The sequence below is a fragment of the Meriones unguiculatus genome, chromosome 12 (genome assembly GCF_030254825.1).
Source record: "Meriones unguiculatus strain TT.TT164.6M chromosome 12, Bangor_MerUng_6.1, whole genome shotgun sequence".
In the NCBI taxonomy this organism is placed as follows: Eukaryota; Metazoa; Chordata; class Mammalia; order Rodentia; family Muridae; genus Meriones; species Meriones unguiculatus.
This window is the reverse complement of record NC_083360.1, coordinates 95,860,372-95,870,512: the sequence shown is the minus strand read 5'-3', so window position 1 is coordinate 95,870,512 and position 10,141 is coordinate 95,860,372.

Below are 10,141 nucleotides of genomic sequence, written 5' to 3'. Positions count from 1 at the left end.
GGAAGTCACACAAAAGGAGAACCTCAAGGATGAACAGCAAGGAAGCACGAGGTTATATTATAATTCGCCAGAAAAGAGCATTTCGCTAATCAGTACCCACATCATACATTTGTAAAAATGACTGCCTGACAGGTGAAAAATCTATTTTTTTTGACAGCATACGTTTAGTCTTAAATCAATCCAACACAATAGTTCCTTTTCTTGCTTTACACAAACTCTCTTTCACCTCTTGATAAACTGTACCCCTGTGAGCCATAGAATGTTCCTGATTCCTACCCTTTTCTGTGTAGTGGCAGTATTTGGATGGCTATGAGAAGCAGATTCATTTGGCAGAAGTTATATGCATATCAGTGCAAGGCTAGGAATTAATAATTTCCTGGATTAAAGGCTTAGTCTAAAACTTTGTTCTCCTCTGTGAAATACCTGCAGTGTGAATTGGTCTTCTGACTCTCAGAGGCCTCTCAGAGGTACGTGATTTTAACCTGGTACATAGAGCACGATGGTGATACATCTTGAAGCAGATTAAGTAATTTTTTTCATAGTAGTGTTTCTAACAACTGGTATAAGTACTCAAAGCCTAGATGTACTTCGCTATCCCAGGATATACTTCTGTATCCATACATACACATACAGACATGTATACATAAAATACATCCAGATACATAAACACAAATTATATACTCAATTTTTTTCGATCAAAAAATTCGATCAAGCTTTGTGCACTTTGACCTCCTTTTAGGAGCATGTGTAAATGGATGCACTGTTGATCTGAGTGAATGCTAATTATTGTGTGGCTCCTGAATCTTTAAAAAAATAAATTAAAAGAAAGACAAAGAAGAAAAGATGGTTCATTTGCATATTAAAATATGCTGAAAGTTGCATGACACAGAAGCTGTGGATGTGTGACACTCTGAGGTCTCAGGATGCCTTTGGGGATTTGATTTACTTTCTCTTTTGCTTGAGCTCTTCTTTGGCCTAAGAAATTTGGTTAGAAAAGTCTCTGAAGCTCGTTGGAGGCCCTGTTCATGAACATCAGCACCCACGGGCGAGCAGTGGTGAGCCAGAGCTGAGGTCTGTAGCACCCTGTGTCCTGAATTTGTCTTCTTAGCAGGGGACAGTTTCCAGGGCCAGCTGGAGCGCCAATACCTTTGTGAAGTAAAGGACAGATCTACATAATGAAACAAAAAGAGAACCAACCAATGAGCTTCAGAGATTTGGTCAAAAAATTCAAACGCTTTCTAGGGAATAAGCATCTAATCAGCATGGCAATCTAAAGTGTTCTGGACTTTCTTCCCCTCCTTTCTTTTTTTTTTTATTATTTTTTTTATCAGTTACATTTTAGTAACTCTGTATCCCAGCCGTGTCCTGATCCCTCATTCCCTCCCAGTCCCTCCCTCCCTCCCTCATCTCCACCATGCCCCTTTCCAAGTCCACTGATAGGGGGGGACCTCCTCCCCATTCATCCGATCCTGTTTTATCAGGTATCTTCAGGACTGGCTGCAAAGCCCTCCTCTGTGGCCTAACAGGACTGCTCCTCCCTTCGGGGGAGGGAGGACAAAGAGCCAGTCATTGAGTTCCTGTTAGAAATAGTCCTTGTTCCCCTCACTTTGGGAAACCAATTGGTTACTGAGCTACCACAGGCTACATCTGAGTGGAGGTTCTAGGTTATATCCATACATGGTCCTTGGTTGAATGTCAGTCTCAGAAAAGACCCTGTGCCCAGATATATTTGGTCCTTGTGGAGCTCCTATCCTTTCCCCATCAGACTAACTCCCCTTCTTTCTTATGATTCCCTGTACTCTGCTAAGACAAATAGGAATAGTGCTTCCTCCAGACCCAGCTATACCACTGCTAGGTATATACCCAAAGTTTGCTCAAGTACACAAAAAGGACACTTGCTCAACCATGTTTATAGCAGCTCTATTTGTAATAGCCAGAACCTGGAAACAACCCAGATGTCCATCAATGGTGGAATGGGTACAGAAATTGTGGTATTTTTACACAATGGAATACTACTCAGCAATCAAAAAGGAGGAAATCATGAAATTTGCAGGCAAATGGTGGGATCTAGAAAAGATCATTCTGAGTGAAATATCCCAGAAGGAGAAAGACAAACATGGGATATACTCACTTATATAGGCCTATAAGATATGATAAACATAATGAAATCTATACACCTAAAAAAGATAATCAACTGAGCGGACATGGGGTAAGATGATCAATCCTCATTTAGAAAGACAGATGGGAGGTGCATTGAACATATGACAGGAGTCTACTGAGCGCATCTGAAAGACTCTAACTAGCAGTGTTTTCAAAGCAAAGATTCATGACCCTCCTTTCTATAAATGATGAGTTCTCCCATGAAGCACACTTTAAAGAGCAGAAATCATGGGCCCAAGGAGAACACTGTGCGCTGCTCATCATGTCTCTGCTCCTATGAAGGATGGAGTGTTGGGCAAGGTAGCATCGCCTTTAAGAAGAAAAGACATGCTGATTTCCTGTCAACAGTACATCAAGAAAAATCAAACAAGGGAGGGCACAGCCAGGGAGACTGCATCTCAAGGCACCCCAGCCCCTGCTGCTCAGGTGACTCTTAGCGTACTGCTGTGGTTGACCAGCTCGTTGAGAGCAGGACCATCTGTAATGCCCAAGCAGAGCGGATTGTGTCTGTATGAGTGTGAACAATTGTGTGTGCACGTCTGGCTCTTTGTGCTGCTGCTGCTGTGCGTTTGCGTATAAAGGGAGAATGTCTGTGCATCGTGTTCCTGTGAGAGGAACAGACACGAATAAGTCATTCTGTATGTCATGAGTGTGTGGGTCTCCTGTGTACTCCTATTTAAAAGTTTGCTTATCACTTTCCAGACTTTATTAGAATCAGCAAATATCTTCTTACCTTCTCTCCCTCTCCTACAGTCTTTAACTCTGCTCTCAGTTACTCAATTGGAAGTCACATAAAGCAAGAAAAAGAAGTGATTACATGCTTTCATGATGATCAGATGAAAATACTGTTGCCTTCCACATGATTTTTGTTGCAGTGGTCCAGGAGCTTCTCATTCACCTCATGGGCTGAGGGACACAGAACAGTTGCTGCATGGGTGTAAGTCTGAAGCACATAAAATCAGTGCCCACATCCCACTATACCTCAGCTTCCTTCATTCTCCCAGCTTCTCGGCCTCACTATCCCAGGTATTCCTGCTCCAGGAAGGCTTGTCCCTTGTCCTCTTCCTCTTGGCACTTTTTAACAGCTCATACTTCTTTCCCCCATTATTTGTGCCTCTCATTTACAAATCAAGCAGCGGAAGTTCAGTATCCCAAAATTCTATATTAGATTTACAGAAGCTAGAGCCAGGCAGGACCTTTCAGACACTCAAATTCAGTTTCCTTAGTTCGTGAATGCCCTGTACAGATCTGATTCCTAGCGGGACAGCTGATGACGGGGCTGAGCAAGCTGCACTGCTCCTTGACAAGGGCTCCTCAGATTGAGTCTGGCAATCTTATGTCATGGCAGAGACTGGGAACAGAACAAAAGGCATTTCCTTAGGGAGATTAAATGTGGTAATTTTCATTTGGGAAAGTGCTTTTCCAGCTGTAAAGTGGCATATGCAGAAAGAGTAAGCTATTTATCTCTTTTCTCTTTTATAACTATTAATGTACTGGGTGAAAGTTGTGCCATGAGTTTCTAATATAAAACTGAGTGAAAATGGGGAAAAAAAATCTAGGTGCATATTCCAAAGATGTCTTCTATTGTGTTGTGAACTCTTTAGTAGTTAGTTTTCAGCTGCTCTGATCATTCAGCGCTTTGGGCAAGAAGGAGACATTAGTCTCACAGTTTCTGGGAAAGAGCACTGGACTGGGGCTGCAGGCCCTGCTTCTTTTTGCCTTGGAGATTCGGCTGAAGTTTTTCCACTTGGTGCCTGAAATGACTATTATTTAACCTAAATAAATAGATATCTTCATTTTCTTTCATGCCTACATGATTCTCATCTTTCCTGTTGGATGAAATCAGCAAGTGTCTGTAGCCCCAAGAAGAAACATGGCAGTCTCTCTCTCCTCCTAGTCCTGCTTCCTCCTACACTTTCTTGAAGTCACTTGCACCGCCAGAGTCAGTGGATCAATGGCTGCCCCCAGGTTGTCTCCCACCAGTGGTAGCTGTGTTTGATCTCTTTTCACCACGAGCCAGGCTCACCTCAGAAAATATGGAGTCAATGATGAAATGAACACACTTTCTGGTGTGATGGTCTCGATACTTCACGGTGTCCTAAGGGAGACTTTCAGAGTTGGAGCCTCAACATACGTGCCCTTTCCATCATGGTCTCTGCAGTCATTCCCTCTTCACAGAGACACTCTTCCCTTGTGGCTTGAGTTTGTTTCTTGAACACAGGATCTGACCTCTTGCCACTAAGCTGTCACACACAGTGTTCCAGCTGAATGCTTAACACTGAGCTCTTCTTCCCCCTTCTCTTATCTTCACTGCTTAAATCCATTCTTTCAAGTCTTGGCTGAGAGTCCTTTGGTCTGGAAGCTAGCTTTGACTTCCCTATCTCAGGCCACTGTTTATTCTTCTCATTTTTAAGCACTGTACATTCTACACTGGGCCATGAGCTATACATGATTAGGGACAATGTATATACAATATGCAAATATTTGAGGTTTCCACCAGTGTTGCATAGTCAGGCTATGCTCAAATACAGACATGTTGTGTAGAGGAATACACGGCGAATGCCTTTGCTCTGTGACCTTGGAAAGTTGCTGACATATTTGGCTCTCTGGTGTCTTTGTGGCTAACATTCAAATGCAGAATTTAAATGGAATTAAGACACATTTTAGTTTTAACTCTATACGTGGACATATAGCTACATATTTATCCTATATCTATTTAGGAAATGTATTGGTGTTTTCAAACCAGTGATATTTTTCTGCATTTCAACATGTCTGTAATTCTTGACCACATCCAGTTAACACTTCTGCTGATCATCTTCCTGATGGATACAGTATCTGTCCACCATTTCTGCTAGAGATCAAGAAGAGTTCACTCTTACAGTTTATAGATGAATGGAAAGAAGCTATAACAAATATATTTTATTTAGAAGGATTCTGGTACCATCTGAAAGAAAGCAAATATCTCAGAAGGAGACAAAATTTCAGTTTTTCTTCAGGTTGCTTAAATATGCTGGTAAAATAGGAGCTAGTGAGCCTTTCTTGCACTGTTTTGAACCCCTGGAAATGAAATAATCAGCATTCATCTGATTCCCCAGTCTTTAAAACATAAGTCTTTCATATTTAAGTGAAAAGTCATAATACATTTTGGTGAATTTATAGCTTGCTCATGTAAAAAGTAGCCGAGGTACTGCTGTGGTAAAGTGAGGTCACAAGGTTTTTGACTATAACAGATTCAGACAAAAATAATCTGAACTTTTCTTAGTTTTTGGATGATCCCAAAGGTGAGAAACGCATATAATCTGCTATGTTTGGAGCCAGTTTGGGGAGCCATCATGCAAATCAATGGGCATAGACACCAGGTTTCCTCCCCAGAGAAGCTGAAAAAGGTCACAGCTTTATACTGGGAGGATGATCCAATTAAACACCAATATGCTGCCAAGGCACCGTCCCCACAACAAAGGCAGTTGTGCATCTTATCAGCGCCTCTTTGAAGACCATCTCAAGCCTGACCCTGTGTCATTGTCTTTGCTCTTTCTCATTCAGAAATACAACCAACTTTTTAAGGTCTGTGTTCTGGACTTGTCACATTTTTACCTCTTTTTGTTTTGTGGAGCTTTTGTTGGGACTCATTTTCTTTGTGGTGTCATGGTGTTGGGATTAAATCTCTACCCCAAGGATAATTCTCCATTTCATTGCCTTCTCGGACAAGAATTTATTCCTTAGACTTTCTTCCCATCTCTACTGCCAGTAAATGATATTACCTGGTTAGAAAGGCTAGGTCCTGTGAGATGGGGAAGGGAAATCATGAGAGACAAGTGATTTTGATCCAAACTGAAATTCAGACAATGGATGGGTGGTGTCCTTTGAAGAGACAGTGCACCCACATGTCTATACAATAAGCAGAAGAGCCAGCTCAGCGAACAGAAGACAAGTCAAGAAACAAAATAAAACTTGCCCTACCTCTGCTTATTCAAATGCCACCCACAACTTTCTGAGAGAAGAACATATGCGGAGCATATTTGAAAACATTATAAGGCATGCATAAAGTACAATATTAGTCAATTTTATATGCTCAGTCGCATGAAATCTGTGTGTTTAAAAAATATAATAATTTGCATTTCATGGCTTTTGATAACCTCAGGAGTGCACTTGAAATTCAGCACATGCCCACAGCACCTCCCAGCTCACCCCATTTTTAACTGAAGACCAATGGTTTCTATTAAGGGATCAGGCAGGGCCTCTGACAAGCTAGTCAATAACTATGTGAGGTTACTTCATTAATGCTATAATGGCTGATAGAGTGAGAGGCAAAAAACAGGTTCCTGACAGCAGCAAATGAAAATGATAGAGATTCCTGAAGCAATGCGCCTTTCCTTTGTCATTGTCTTTTGCTTCGCTTATTCAAAATGTGGCATTTATGTATTCAGTCTTGATGAATGTTGCAAGCTTTAAGTACTTTTTCCATCTCTAATGCAGTACCGATTGCACATTGTTCTTTCCTTCTCTCTCTCTCCTGTCTCCCTCTCTCTCTCTCCTTTTTCCTATAACCTCTGCTGTCAAGGCATTGCAGGCTGAAGGGTTGCAGGCACTGGCTAAATAGCTTTTGTGCTGTAAATGGTGAGGGTGATGGGACAATGCATCATAAGTGCTGGCTCGGTCATAGAGCAGAGCGGGTGGCGGGAGAAGAAGCCCGCAGCGACAGCGATGCAGGTCTTACCGGCCTGGACACACTCTTTCCTAAGAAGCCAGGCAGAGGAGTCGAAGGAAAGTAGAGACATCTCCATGGCACTCAGATAGGATCCTGCCAGGGGAGGAAAGCCCACTGTTGATGAATTAGGAAGACACACAGCATATGTCAAGCACTTCAGTTAGTGTTCAGAGCTGTGCACCAGTCTATCTTGCTTCTAGGAAACCAAAGTCTTTTGTAGCCTGTCTCAGTAGTTATAGGCTGCTCTTGCTTCTTGAGGGGGTCACATTCTTTGTTGCAATTAATAAGAAGGAATAAAGTCCCATCAGTCGCTGGCATCAAGAAGGAGATGTAGGAGGGGCCAGAGAAGAAGGCAAGTATTTCTTTGAGCTGTTACTGGATTCCTTGGAAGGTCGTGGTCAGGCAAAATATAGACATGCAGGGAGTAAAGAACTCCTTGGCGCCCATGCCAGTATGGTTTTGTGTAGGATCGGGAGCCAGATTTTCACTAAATTTTATACCTTTGGCGCCATGAGAGCTGTGAGCTATTTTGGAGGGTGAAGATGTGAGAAATCAATTCATATATACTTTCATTTTCATTTCAGCAGCCTTCACCAATGAGCCAAACTGCTTTACAGAGTGCTTGTCTAATGCTTGAAGAATGTCAGGTCCACATCAGCACAGTCAGAGACAACTCAGGCAGCAGTGAAAAATGTGATGGCTCTAATTTCATATGGCTGTCCCCACACAACTTGGGTGGTAGGCCATAGCCACAAATTGCCACCATGTGTTTTAAGAACAGACTCAAATCCCCTGTCAAAGAGTCTATACCCAAACATAAACAAGGCAGAGCCACCCCACAGTTAGAGATGATTGTAGTCCAGAGGCTCAGGTGACTTATATGACCGGAATACCTTGGACAAAGGGTTGACTTCCGTTCCTCCATGACTCCATCACAGAATGTGACAATGCTCACCCATTGTTGGCTGTTTACTGCAAAGCACAGTAAGCAATGTTGGACATTTGAAGGCTGAGCTAGAACAACACAGCATTACAGTGGGGCAGCCTCAATTACTGTGGTAATTACAGAATTCTGTTTTCATTGAGATGTTTTCTCATGGGCATTTCTAATTACTAATAGGATTGGCATTATTCTATTTGGGAAATATGGACTGAATAATGACATTACTGCCTCCCTACAAAATATGTATGCTAAGTCCTAACTCTTATTATCTCAGAATGTGTCCATGTTTGGAAGTAGGGTCTTTAAAGAGATAATTAAATCAAAATGAGGTCATTTAATAACAAATCAGAATTGGGCCCTAACCCCTTATAACTGGAAATCAGGACTCAAAGGTGCAGCCTGAAGACTGCATGGATAAATAGGAAAAGGATGACACCTTTAAGTCAAGAGGCCTCAGAAGGGATCACACCTACTGACACCCATCTCACCCTTCTTCAAGCTTGCGGACATGTTTTAAACAGTTCTCAGCTGAGAACTCTGAGAAGTGTACAACACAATTAGGCTCAGAAAGTCGGTTAAAGCGACAGAACGATTTCCTTGGTCCACCTCCTTGTCATTTCTCCCCGGTGGTTGTTTGAAAGAAACTAGAGCTCTTAATGCACCCACAATTTTACCTTGTGCTCACCAGTAGGAGGCCATAGAGAACATACAGGATAATTGTGTGTTTTGAAAGGTTCATAGGAAAGTTTCATGTTGTCGCGATGTTGTCCGGCATGTTTTGTTGTGCTCGGCGTGGATTTTGACATCTGTTTGGATAAATACCATAATAGTCCATCCATTTCAGCTGCCGTATAGAACTCTGTTGTGCGCCACTATTCATTTGTCTACTCTCCTATTGGATACATTTGGATTATATCTATTTTTTTATTGTAATTAGCAGTATCACCATGAATAATCTTGTATATGTGCCCTGGAGGACCAAATGGACCAGTCTCTATGGCTTATTCAGAGGCTAGAAATTGCTAAGTTCAATACATGTTGCCAAGTTATGATCTTACAGCATCTTTTTTTTTTTTTTTTTTGAGAGTAAAGCATGATCATTCCCCATATGTGCAAAATCTTACTAACACTTAGTGGTGCTGGACTTTGACGTTCTCTTCTGGTCTGACAGGAGAGCATTGCATCTCTTGGCAACCACAGTCACAACAGTCTATGTGTGTTTTACATCGTTTTAATCTTAACAGTAGTTCCTTGAAGCAGGCACAGTTTCTATTACTTGTATTTACACAGAAATAAATTAAACTTTAAAGCACTAAAGTCACTTGCTCAAGAACAGGTAAGGACTGTGCGATTTAACGATGTTGGGAAAGTATTTGATCCCTAAGCCTGCTGTTGTGGGTTGGGTTCCATCCAAAGCAAACCGTACAACAAATGCCTTGGGTACTGCTAGTTTGGGAGTTGACCCCAAGTAGTACACATTAGATTATGAGGAAAGCCAACAAGGCTAGAAGGATGTTAATGAGCAAATCACCACCACAGGAGATTGGGGCTCCACCCCTGGAGGCTTCTTTTAGAGTCGATGCCCTTCAGAATTATCTCACCCAGATACTAGGAGTCTTAATTATTCATTTATGCACTTCCCTTATCCATTACTTGAATTTGGAGGTGCTTTATGTGAGAGCTGACTAGTCTTCCCCAAGACAGAAAACCTCCTCCCCCCCTTCACCCGTTAGAGAAAAAGCTATAGCTCCTTCCCATGGCCCAGGGCAGCTACAGGGACACATGGAGGTGGGTCAGATGAACTGGAAAGGGCATGATACACACTGTGCTTCTGGCATTGTTGGCCAAAGCAGGAGAAATCTCCGCATCCGCTTCTTCTCTGCGGGCCTCACCAGGAAGTAGGTGACCACATTTCTGCTCCGTCTTGTGCTATCTTCATCACCCCCAACAATGTAGTCCATGATGAATCTTCTGGGTGTCTCTTTTGTTCTTTCTTGGTTTTAATTATACTTTGCATGGAGCAGCAAGGCTCATCACTTTTGATGAACTGGTCAAATTTTTTATTTCCTCACATCCTTTTTTGGGGGTGAGGGATACTTGGAATAAATCTTGCTTCTAAGCTCTAAAATGGTATCCATATTTGTAACAATGCTTTAAAAAAACTAAAATAGCTTCAATAAGGCCAATGGATGTAAAACAGATCTATAAATAAAACTCTCTCTACAACTCTAATTGGAGACAATGAAAACAAGATAGTATGTGTAAAGGAAACAATAATGCCCACTTATGTTTGGGTGGTTTGTGTTGTTAAAGCATTTTCATGATATCTC